Here is a 12,556-nt window from a genome sequence, read left to right as displayed (position 1 = left end):
CCCCCACCCCACGCCCTCACCCCAGACAATTCACAAAACACAGGTGGCATTTCTTAGTTCTTGTTATCACAGCCCTTAATCACTGGGTCAGTTTTTAGCTGGCAGCCCCCCAGTTCAGTCATTGTGCTTAGGTGACCCCAAGAAAGACCTAAAACTTTAGAACCAAACCACGGGAGCCCCACTTGATAAATCAGTGTTTAAGTCATAGAATTTCCACCTGTGACCTCAGGCAAATAATGACTTCTTAGACTAATAAGAGAGTGAGGCTTGATGACCTCTAAGGTCCCTTTTAACTCTAAATGCTTTGCAAAAAACAAACACAAAAACAAAAAACAAACCACTGGCCTCTTCCAGTCTCGCCTGCTTTGCACTGACTCTATTTAACTCTAGAAGTTGTATCCTGGTCCTGGTCCCTATGTGCTCAAGTGTCTGAGCATCTCCGACCACAGCCTCTAAAACAACAGAAAACGTGGGGTCCAAAAGCAGCTTCTGGAGGAATTACTTTGTCCCTAGGGACCCGGGCACTCTCGTCTCCTGGGGACCCCGGCAGCCTCGTCTCCTGGTACCCACGTCTCCTAGCCCTCTTTATCTTCACCCCTTACTCGCTCCAAGGCCACAATAGTGAGCCTTGAAAGCTGGAGTTAGAGACCGCGGCTCTGCGGTCAGAGAGGGGCCAGGTCCGACACGTGAACAACGGGACCGCACAACCTCTAAAACAAACATGGGGCGTGGAGAACTGGAGGTTAAGGGAAATGCTAAGAAAAAGACTGGTTGTGGCAGCGGTGGGATTCGAACCCACGCCATCGAAATGACTGGAGCCTAAATCCAGCGCCTTAGACCACTCGGCCACGCTACCACCCGCTCGAGAGGGCCGCCTCCCAACTATATGAAGATGACAACATCCGGCCCCGCCCCCTAAAAGATAGTCACAGGTCCTCGGATCCTCGGGCTGCTTCCTCTTTACCCCAACCAGGAAGGAAGAACCTCGGAAGAAGGACCTGGAGGCTGTAGACAGCTTTGCTCCACAGCGGTTACCTCCGTTAATTTTTTAAACGCTGCTCTAGAACTCGCGGGCACAATAGCCGCAAATCACTAAGGAAAATTAAATTAATGTGTTAGTATGTAGAAGGTGTTTGTACGTAGAGACATAGATTTTTATCTCAAATGTTTTTCGTTTCCTCGCGAGCACGCTAACTTCGCTGTGGCCAGCAGGTGGCACTGCTGCTTCACTGCCAGCGCGAATGACGGAGGAGCCACGTGGGAGGCAAATACAGAGAGGGCTTCCGGCAACCCCTCCTTCCCTCCCTCGCGCCTGCGCCCTGAAGACCTCCGTAACCCTAATCCATGCGGAGCAGCCCGAGACTCTGGAGACGGCGCCGCCACGTGCAGAAGGCAGCCACGTGGCCTCACTCCCCTCCCCCTCCAGGGCGAATCCCGCCCCCTATAGGCCCTCCTCGCCTTGCTTCCCTAACAGAAGATAACCTCAGAGTGGGATTTCCGTATGGGAGGTTCCCCGGGCTTGACCCCATTGACAGACAAGCACAAACACGGTCTCCACTTGGCTCCGTGGCCTTCCCGAGCCTTCTTGGAAGAAGACACGCCCCATTAACATCTTTTAACGCTTTAACATCTGGGTCTCCCAGATGAACTGGGGTAAATTGCACGGGCAAGGCCATGTGGCCCAGGGTTTAGCAAAGATGGTCAGGAAGCCCAGATACCCAAAGCAGGGTTCCCCAAGTTCCCAAAACCTAGACTAGTTTCCTGGGGTTCTTAATCTTTTTTGTGCCCTGGACCCCTTAGGTAATCTACTGAAGCCTGTCTACCTTTTATCAGAAAAAAATTTCTAAATGCATAAAATACAGTTACCCAGGAAACCAGTTATATTTAAATACAACTATGAAAATATTAGATAAACAGGTTCACACACTCTGGGTTGAGAACCCTAGTTTTAAACCCATACCTGTAGTGGGAAGAGAGACCGGGCGCCCCAGAAATGCCCCATGTACTAGAACTGAATTTGCTTGCATCAGGAAATTTTCAAGCAGCAATAGATATTTATGATGCCCTAAAGCCCAACTGTCAGTTGTTGTTCTGGTACAGGCGAGGACCTGCCTATTTCTGTTCATCTCTACGGGGAAGTAGGGTGGAGAATGTCTCCCAGCCTATTCCCAAGATGAGGTGGCTTCTGATATCTGAAATTCATGTATGCCTCTCCCAGGCTAGAAGGTAAATTCCAAGTATAGGGCACCACTTTCTTTTTCTTTTTTGGAAGGAAGGCCTGCAATATGTTCTCTACACACAATTTAGCACATTTTGATTTACAAAAGGCTAATCAGTGCATAATTTTCTAATCATCACAGGTCCATACTAGAATTCCCGATCGTCTATGATCCATGGATATGGAAAGAAATAATTTGATTTCACTGGCTTTTCTAGAATTTACTTTTATCCGTGTAGGAACTAAGTCTGCACATTTGTAAACTCCAGATAAACCATCTTTAAAATATGAAAGGCATAGAAAGTAGGCCATTGTATATAACCAGCCAAAGCAGTATCCTTCACTGGAAGGTTTCTTTTCTGAAAAGAATGCCTGAGGGTAAAAATGCCACGTGTTGCTAACTTTAAGAGAAAGCAGCTTGGTGAGTTGCTTGATTTGGTCACTTTGCTGTTTGGACAGAAAGTTATGGGAACATCTGGCCCAGAAAATATGAAGATTATCTCATCTGCTCCACAAACATTTCTGAAGCCCACAATCGTCTGGATCAAAGCTGTAGTACTGCCATATTTATAACCAACCAGCAGGCAGGATTTTATGACTTTCCATGGGTGAGGCTGCAGAGACACACTATTTCCAATCCAACCCTGCCCCAAGCAAAAGTAAGAAGTACAAAAAACCCTGAACAGAGGTGAGTTTTAAAAAGCAACTTCCCGGAAAAATCAAAGTTAAGGCTTTAAGGTTCAGGAGTTCGATGTGGACGCGCCTTCCCAACAGTCCAGGTTGGGGTGAGATCTGGGGATCAGAGTTCTTGGGACATAAAGCAGAGAAGGGGGTTGACTCCTACCAGCATGTCTAGCGCCTGGTGGCCTGGCTTTAAATGGGAGATAAATGGACACAGCTAGTGTGTCAGGCTGGATTTAAACTCATGTCTTCCTGAGCCCAGGCCCAGCTCTCTATCAGAGGCAGCCACCAGCTGAAGTTCTCCAGTACTAGCTGTTCTTAGAAAGATTCGTGTGACTATGTTACTCACAAAAATTTTACCAAAAAAATCAGGTGGTAAGGGATAACTAGGTGGTGCACTGGCCCTGAAGTCAGGAGGACCTGAGTTCAAATCTGGCCGCAGACAAACACTTGACACTCAACTAGCTGTGTGACCCTGGGCAAGTCACTTAACCCCAATTGACCAAAAAAAAAATCAGGTTGTAAAAACTTTTTACCCCCTACCAAAGCAAAATTTTGATACTGTCAGGCTGCAGAGTTGGGGGAGGGTTAAGGGAAGGAGCACAACTACAAAGTGATTTGCCTAACACCTTTTAGGAATGGTGCTAATTCCACATGCGATTATGCTATTTAATTAATCCTTTACCTCCTTCACCCTTTTTGGGGTCCTGAAGGTAATTACCACTCACACTTCTGCCATATCCTCCTCCTGCCTCCTACCTCTTGCCTTTTCTAGTTTATACTAACCTAATTATCATCTTCCTTCTGGCTCTGGGCCATCTATAGTCTTGGGGGAGCTCTAAATTGACCTGGTTTGTTGTGTTTTGACCACCAATGATAAATCTACATAACTGTACTTTAGTAGGCCCTGTACAGTGCAATCTGCTCCATCCAGGCAGTTGCAAAATAGGGATGTTTCCTTACTTATGTATGTCTCCTAGATCTTTCATCCCTACCTCTCATAGGGTATTACCACCCTAGGATAGGCCCTACCAACCTAAGGCTTTACTTACATGATGTCTAAAATATTACAACTAGTCTAACTAATATCCCTACTCTTATCATTTCTAACTTATTGGATTAATAATATTAATTTACTAGAATAAATAAGTAAATTAATTCTAATTATAAATCAGAGTGAGTTTCCTAAGTCGTTTACTCCATGTTTCATGTTTGTTCAAAAACCTACAGTGGTCATAGAAAAATAGTTAAGTAGAACAGACAATATAGGCAAGACCCAGGAGTAAATGAAGAAAATAGACCTTGATTAACTCAATCAATTAATTGATTAACTCAAGAATACAAATTACCAAATGAAAAACTCCACATTAAAAAAGAACTGCTGGGAAATTAGAGAGGGCACAGAGTGGCTAATAACTAAATATGTTTTGCACCACTATAATAGGTTTTGTTGTTTTTACCTTCTCATTAGATTGGGAGGGCAATAAGGGGATGGAGAGAATATGAAATTGACAAAAAAATTTTTTAAAAAGTTAAAAAAAAAGTACCACAGACAAATGAAGTAATATCAATACTAAACATATGCATCAAATGGTATAGCATCCAAATTTTTAAAAGAAAAATTAAATGAGTTACAGGAGAAAATAACAAAACTATATTAGTGGGGGACCTCAACTCCCCCCATCAGAATTAGGCAACTCTAACAAAAAAAAAACATAAACAAGGAAGAAGCTGTGGAGATGAATAGAATTTCAGAAAAATTAGATATGATAAACCTCTGGAGAAAATTGAATGGGAATAGAAAGGAATATACTTTTTTCTCAATAGAACATGGCACCTACACAAAAACTGATGATATATTAGGGCATAAAAACCTCCCAACAAAATTCAGAAAAGCAGAAATATTAAGTACATTCTTTTCAGATCATAATTCAATAAAAATCACATTCAATAAAGGTCTATGGAAACAGATTAAAAGTTAATTGGGAGAGGGGAGGTGGAGCCAAGTTGGTAAAGAAAAGGCAGGGACACAACTGAGCTCCCCCAAATTCTCCTCCAAACAACTTTAAAATAACAGCCCAAACAAATTCTGGAGTGGCAGAAACCACAAAAGGATACATGGTAAAACAATTTTCCAGCCCAAAACAACTTAGAAGATCAGGAGGAAAGGACTGTCACACTGGGAGTAAGAGTGAAGCACAGTCCAACACAGGCAATGCTGGAGAAGCCAGCAACGGACCTTGGGGGCAATTGAATCAGTAGCAGTAGCTTCCAGAGATCTCAGCTCACAGACATTAAAGGGGTTGGACAACTGGTCAGAAGGAAATTATAGTGGTCTCTTTGCTGGCAGTAGGTGTAGGACTCTGTTGCATTGCTCATACATAGATCCAGATCACAGTCCCTGGGAAAGGAGGAGCACTAGTACACCAGAACTTTTGGCGGCAGAGGAGTGGAGTTCCTGGATAGTACCAAGGTGGAAAAGAGTTGCTTGTGGTCCCTCACAGGCCAAAGCATAGGCCAGGAAAGTAGTAAACATACCTCTCCTTACATCATACCATCTTAGAAGAAGTGAAAACTTACAGACTCCCCAAAACTGATTCTGAAAACAGCTGCACAAAAAAACCTGAATCTTAGGACAGTGCCCTCTCCACCTTAAGAGCAGAACCCAACTTTAACATAAAGTTAAAAATTAAGAAATAGACTGGGTAAATGATCAAACAACAGTTACAAAAGAACCTGACCATAGAAAGTTACTATGGTGACAGGAAAGATCAAAACATAAACTCAGAAGAAGACAACAAAGTCAAAAGTGCTATATCCATAGCCTTATAGAAAAATATGAATTGGTCTCAGGTTCAAAATAAAATTCCTAGAAGAGCTCAAAAAGGATTTTAAAAATCAAATATGAGAGGTAGAGGAAAAATTATGAAAAGAAATAGGAATGATGCAAGAAAATCATGAAAAAAAGGTCAACAGCTTTGTAAAGGAGGCGCAAAAAAATACTGAAGAAAATAACACTTTAAAAACAAAGTAAGCCAAATGGTAAAAGAGGCACATAAAAATCCAGTGAAGAGAAGAACTCCTTAAAAAGCAGAATTGGCCACATGGAAAAAGATGTACACAATCACTTAATAAAAGAACTACTTAAGAAGCAGAATTGAGGGGCAGCTAGATGGCGCAGTAGATAGAGCACCAGCCCTGGATTCAGGAGGACCTGAGTTCAAATCTGACCTCAGAGACATAAAACTTACTAGCTACATGACCCTGGGCAAGTCACTTAACCCCACTGCCTAACCAAAAACAAAACAAAACAAAAAGTAGAATTGAGCAAGTGGAAGCTAATGATTCCATGAAACATCAAAAAACAATACAACAAAATCAAAGAATGACAAAATAGAAGAAAATGTTAAATACTGAGAAAACAACTGACCTGGAAAATAGATTGAGGAGATTAAATTTAAGAATTATTGGACTACCCGAAAGCCATGATTAAGAAAAAAAAAAAAGCCTAGACATCATCTTTCAAAGGATTATCAAGGAAAATTGCCCTGATATTCTAGAACCAGAATCTATCAATCACCTCCTCAAAGAGATCCTAAAATGAAAACTCCCAGGAATATTACAGCTAACTTCTACAACTCCCAAGTCGAGGAGAAAATACAGCAAGCAGCCCAAAAGAAACAATTTAAACATGGTGGAGTCGGAGTCAGAATCAGGATAACACAAGATTCAGCAGTTTCTTTATTAAAGAATTGGAGGGGGCTTGGGAACATGATATTCAGGATCGTAAAGGAGCTAGGATTACAACCAAAAACTGCCCACCCAGCAAAACTGAGTACAATCCTGGTGGGGGAGGGGGTGTGTGTGAGAAATATTCAAGGAAATAGAGGACTTTCAAGTATTCCTGATGAAAAGCCCAAAGTTGAATTGAAAATATGATTATCAAATACAAGACTCAAGAGAAGCATAAAAAGGCAAACATGAAAGAGAAATCATAAGGGGTTCAATAAGGTTAAACTGTTTACATTCCGACATGGGAACATGATACTTGTATCTCCTAAGAACTTCATTGTTATTAGGGCAGTTAGAAGGAGTATATACATGGACAGAGGGCACAGGTGTGAGCTGAATATAATGGAATAACATCTTAAAAATATTAAGGAGTAAGAAAGAAGAATGCACTAGGGGAAAGCTGAAGATTGAGGTAGGATGAAGTAAATCATCTCACATAAAAAAGGTGTGAAAGGCTTTTACATTGGAGATGAAGGAGGTGTGGGGGAGAGGACTCTTAAGTATTGCTCTTGTCAGAACTGCCGCAAAGACAGAATAACATAAGCACTCAGTCGGATATAGATATCTATCTTACCCTGCAGGAAAGTGGAAAGGGAAAGGGATTGGGGTGGGGAGGGGAGGAGGAGCTCATAGAAGGGAGGGCAGAGACTGGGGGAGAAGGTAGCCAGAGGCAGAACACTACAATAGAGAGAGTAAGATAAATGGGGAAAACAGGATTGAAAGAAGTACACAGTAACCATAACTGTGAAAAATTTTTACAGCAAGTTTCTCTGATAAAGTCCTCATCTCTCAAATATATAGAGAAGTGAATCAAAATTATAAGAATACAAGTCGTTCCCCAAATGATGAATGGTCCAAGGATATGAATAGGCAGTTTTCACACGAAGAAATCAAAGGTATCTACAGTCATACGAAAAAATGCTCTAAGCCACTATTGATTAGAGAAATGCAAATTTAAACAATTCTGAGGTACCACCTTACACCTATCAGATTGGCTAATATGACAGAAAAGGAAACTGACAAATATTGGAAGAGATGTGGGAAAACTGAGACACTAATGCACTGTTGGTGGAGTTGTGAACCATTCTGGAAAGCAATTTGGAACTATGCCTAAAGGGCTATAGAACTGCACACCCTTTGACCTAGCAATAGCACTACAAGGTCTGTATCCCAAAGAGATCAAAGAAAAAGAAAAAAGACCTATACATACAAAAAATATTTATAGCAGCCTTTTTTGTGGTGGCAAAGAATTGGAAATACAGAGGATGCTCATCAATTGGGGAATAATGGAACAAGTTGAAGTATATAATTATAATGGAATATTACTGTGCTATAAGAAATGATAAGCAGGCTAATTTCAGAAAAACCTGCAAAGATTTATATGAATTGATGTAAAGTGAAGGGAGCAGAGCCAGGAGAACTTTGTATATAGTAATAGTAATACTGTATGATGATCAACTGTGAATGACTTAGCTATTCTCATCAATACAAAGATTCAAGACAATTCTGAAGGATATATGGTGAAAAATGGTATCCACCTCCAGAGAAAGAACTGATAAAAATCTAAATGAAAACTGAAGTATGATGTTTTTTTCTTATTTTTTTATTTTTCTTGGGAGTTTTTTGTCTGCATTTTCTGCAAGATGTCTAATATGGAAATGTTTTGCATGACTGCACATGTATAACCTATGGCAAATTGCTTGCCTTCTCAATAACGGGACTGAGGGGGAATGAGGGAGGGAAAGAATTTGGAACTCAAAATTGTAAAAAAAAAAAAAGGCTAAAACTGTTTTTGCATGTAATTGGGAAAAAATAAAATACTATAATTTTTTTAAAAGTTGAAAAAAAGAGAAAATTGGGAAACAGTTTGGCAGAAAATAGGTTTAGGACAGCTTATTTACTTCCACCAAAAGAATAAGTGACTCAAATATCAAAGATCATCATAAAAAATATTAGAGGAAGACACAACATATCTTTCAGATCTATGGTTATGAGAAAATTCATAATCAAATGAGGGCTAGGGGAAAGCACAAGACATGAAATAGACAATTTTATCATAATATAAAGTTAAAAAGCTTTGGGGTGAACATTTCAACTAAATTAACTTTCATTATGCACTGCTTTGTGCATAATTGTACATAACTGGTTTGTGCATAATTGTGAAAGAAATGTAAAAAACTCTGATGTGTCCCCTCATATCCATCATATTGATGGAGATGATAAAAGATTCAAAGTCTATTTTGAAGGATCTGTGGGATGAGTGGGACACTAACATGCTTTCAGTGGATCTATGAATTGCTCTGTTCTTAAAAAAAAACTCAGAATTATTTAAGAAAAAGTATTGAATTGTTCATACCCTTTGATCCCACTACTAGGCATATGCCTAAAGAGGTTAAGATAGAAAGGTCTCAAGTATTCAAAATCTTCACTGAGAACAAAGTTGGCGCCCATCAATTAGGAACATCAGAACAAACTTTGGTATATTATTGCACTCTAAGAAATGACAATTATAAGGAATTCGGGGAAACATAGGAAGACTTCAAGGAACTGATGTGGGGTGAAGAAAGCAGAACCAGGAGAATAATAGTAAAGGTTCAAGTTAACTGAAGAAATTGGTCAAGTTATCCACCTGATAGGGTTGTTGTGAGGATCAAATGAGATAATATATGTAACGCACTTTACTTTGTCAATCTTAAAGCCTACATAAATGTTAGTTATTGTGGTGACAAGACGCTAAGCCCTGATTATTTTCATCAGGCAAGAACTCATCACGATTGTTGATTTGTTATGAACAAATAGATACTTCACTAGATGTGACAAGGAGTTTGTTCTGATTGGAAGATTGACTGAGGGACTTGGTCATGCCCTCTGGGGTCTGTATAACACCATTAAGTGAGGTGGAATCAAAAAGTTGAGGGCATGCAACAGAGAAGAGAAAATGTTCCAGCTAAACCCCTGAGAAGAAATCAACTGGGGAGGAAGAGCAGAACCCTGGGCCACAGCCATGGCCTCGGGTCTCTTCTCCCATACCTCCTTGGCAGGAAGAGTCTCGTGAATTTCTAACAGTCCAAAGGATTTGGACTTTTCCCCCAGAGTCCTAGGAGTGTTCCAGGAATAGATGTCCACGATGTCTGGACTGGAAGCCAAGGACAGAGTAGATTTGATGAGGAAAGCAGATTCATGGCTCTACAAAGAGCTCAGCAGAAAAGTTATTCCATACCTGAGGGGTACACTTTGAGAATTTGGACAAAAGGATTTCTGGGAGAAACTACCAGATTTCTGGGTAAATTACCCTTTTGTTATATGAGCCCTCTAAGCTTGAGCCCAATTTCCTCTTAGATTCTGTAGGTATCGTTGGAAAAATGTGTCACAGGTCTTTGGCAGAGAGGAGAGCTGTTTTGTACCAACTGCTCTGACCCTACCACCTTAATAAATACTCCTTTCTAGAAGCTAACTTTCTGAATAATTAATGGTCATGGTAGGAAACACACTGGTTGGGGCTCATGATCTACAGCAGGGGTCAGCAGACTATCACCACAGGGTCAAATCAGGGCAGCAGCCTTTTTTGGTGCAATTTCTGAGCTAAAAATTGTCTTTATTGTTTTAAATACAATAAAACTTTATTTTAAAAATCATTCTTAGCTCACCATACAAAATGGGCAGGGGCTGGATTTGGCCCACATATAGCACATATATTATAGTTATAGCACCCCAACCCTTCAGCTATGCCTAGATCCCTAAGGAGATTTAATGGTCATGAGATCTGACTTATCAGTGCTTTGGGGAGTTGTTTCGTTTAACTACATATATTTCTTGCAAGGATTTTATTTTGTCTTCCTTCCCTAGCCCCTCCTCCCCAGTAGATAGGAAAGAAAATATTTGTTTTGTTGTTTTAGTCGTGACTCTGCGACTTCATTTGAGTATTTCTCGGCAAACATAATGGAGTGGTTTGCCATTTCCTTCTCCAGCTCATTTTACAGATGAGGAAACTGAGACAAACAGGGTTAAATGACTTGCCCAGGGTCATACAGCTAGTAAATGTCTGAGGCCAAATTTGAACTCAAAAATATGAGTGGCTTGGGGCAGCTAGGTGGCGCAGTGGATAGAGATACGGCCTTGGAGTCAGGAGGACCTGAGTTCAAATCCAGCCTCAGATACTTGACACTTACTAGCTGTGTGACTCTGAGCAAGTCACTTAACCCTGACTGCCTCACCAAAGAGAAAAAAAATATTAAATTAAAATTAAAATGTAAAAAAAAAAAATACGAGTGGCTCCAGGCCCTGTATCTACTGTGCCACCTAGTTGGCTTAAATGTTTGTTAATGTAACTTAAAAAAATAATAATAAATTGCCCCAATGCCTTGTCACAATTTAAAAAAGAAAATAGGGAACATGGGCAGTAGTCCCTCCTCTTCCAGTAGGGATGAAAGAACTTTTTCTCTCTTTTCCTCCTTTCATTATAAAACAAAATAGATGTAACAAAAATAAGATTTTCCAAACAAAAAGACAGGGGTCACCTGTCTTTTTGAAGACTTCCCTTAGGCTAGGGCCTCTCATTCTTTCTGCCTTTCTGTCAGTAGGCTTTGTGGAAAAATGAGTTCCACTATGAAGCCATCCTCCTTAGCGGTGTGTTAAGCTCCACCTTCCAATCAAGATCTAGTTAGTTTTAATACAGGGTCTGAAGTAGTGAACATAAGCCCCAGGGATGAGGATTTTCCACACTGCTTCCCTAGAAATTGTTTTCAGCCTATTACATTTATTGTTAATGTTCTCTCCCCCTCCCTACTTTATAGATAAGGGAGCTAAGATATAGAGAGGCCAAGGAAACCTGCTGAGGACTACACAGCCAGCCTACTACAAAGTTTGAATGCAACCTTGGGCTACTGCCATAAAATCATTCAATATTGTTGGTGGAGTTGTGAACTGATCCAACCATTCTGGAGAGCAATTTGGAACTATGCCCAAAGGGCTATAAAATTGTGTGTACACTTTGACCCAGCAATACCACTTCTAGGTCTATATCCCAAAGAGATCATAAAAAGGACTCACATGTACAAAAATATTTATAGCAGCTCTTTTTGTGGTGGCCAAGAATTGGAAATTGAGGGGATGCCCATCAGTTGAGAAATGGCTGAACAAGTTGTGCTTTATGAATGTAATGGAATACTATTGTGCTATAAGAAATGATGAACAGGCAGACTTCAGAAAAACCTGCAAAAACTGACATGAACTGATGCTGAGTGAAGTGAGCAGAATCAGGAAAATACTGTACACATTAACAGCAATATTATGTGATGACTAACTTTGATAGACTTAGCTCTTCTCAGCAATGCAAGGATCTAAGATAGCTCCAAAAGACCCATGATGGAAAATATTATATCCACATCCAGAAAAAGAACTATGGAGTTTGAATGCAAATTGAAGCTTACTATCCTCAATTTTTTTTTGTCTTTTCTTTCTTGTAGTTTTTCCCTTTGGCTCTGATTCTTCTTTCATAACATGACTAATACAGAAATAAGTTTAATATGATTGTACATGTATAACCTATATCAGATTTCTTGCTGTTCTAGGGAATGGGGATGGGAGGGAGGGAGAAAAAAATTTGGAACTCAAAATCCGTGAATGTTGAAAACTATCTTTACATGTAATGAGGAAAAATAAAATACTATTAAGTGGGGAAAAAAAAAGAAAAATGAGTCTGCTATTGAACAGTGACAAGACAACAAGTGACTCTACAGATATTGAGGCAGACATCCATCATTTTCCCAGGCACTCTTCAAAGGGAGGTTCCAGGAGAGTGAGGAGAGAAGGGGAGGAGTACCTCAGCCTACAAAAAGGTAGGGGGGAGTATAAGTGACCAACCCC

General features: G+C 40.4%; 1 non-coding gene across 1 annotated transcript; it reads right to left on the bottom strand.

The window, feature by feature from the left end:
- Positions 1-774: 774 nt before the first annotated feature.
- TRNAL-UAG lies at positions 775-856 on the bottom strand. The gene has a single exon. It is a non-coding gene; the product is annotated as a tRNA-Leu (tRNA).
- Positions 857-12,556: the final 11,700 nt, after the last annotated feature.

Source organism: Vombatus ursinus, unplaced genomic scaffold, assembly GCF_900497805.2.
Source record: "Vombatus ursinus unplaced genomic scaffold, bare-nosed wombat genome assembly UNPS02014807.1, whole genome shotgun sequence".
NCBI classification, from domain to species: domain Eukaryota; kingdom Metazoa; phylum Chordata; class Mammalia; order Diprotodontia; family Vombatidae; genus Vombatus; species Vombatus ursinus.
Note: the sequence above shows the minus strand (reverse complement) of the source record. Positions and strands in the feature narration are given on the sequence as shown.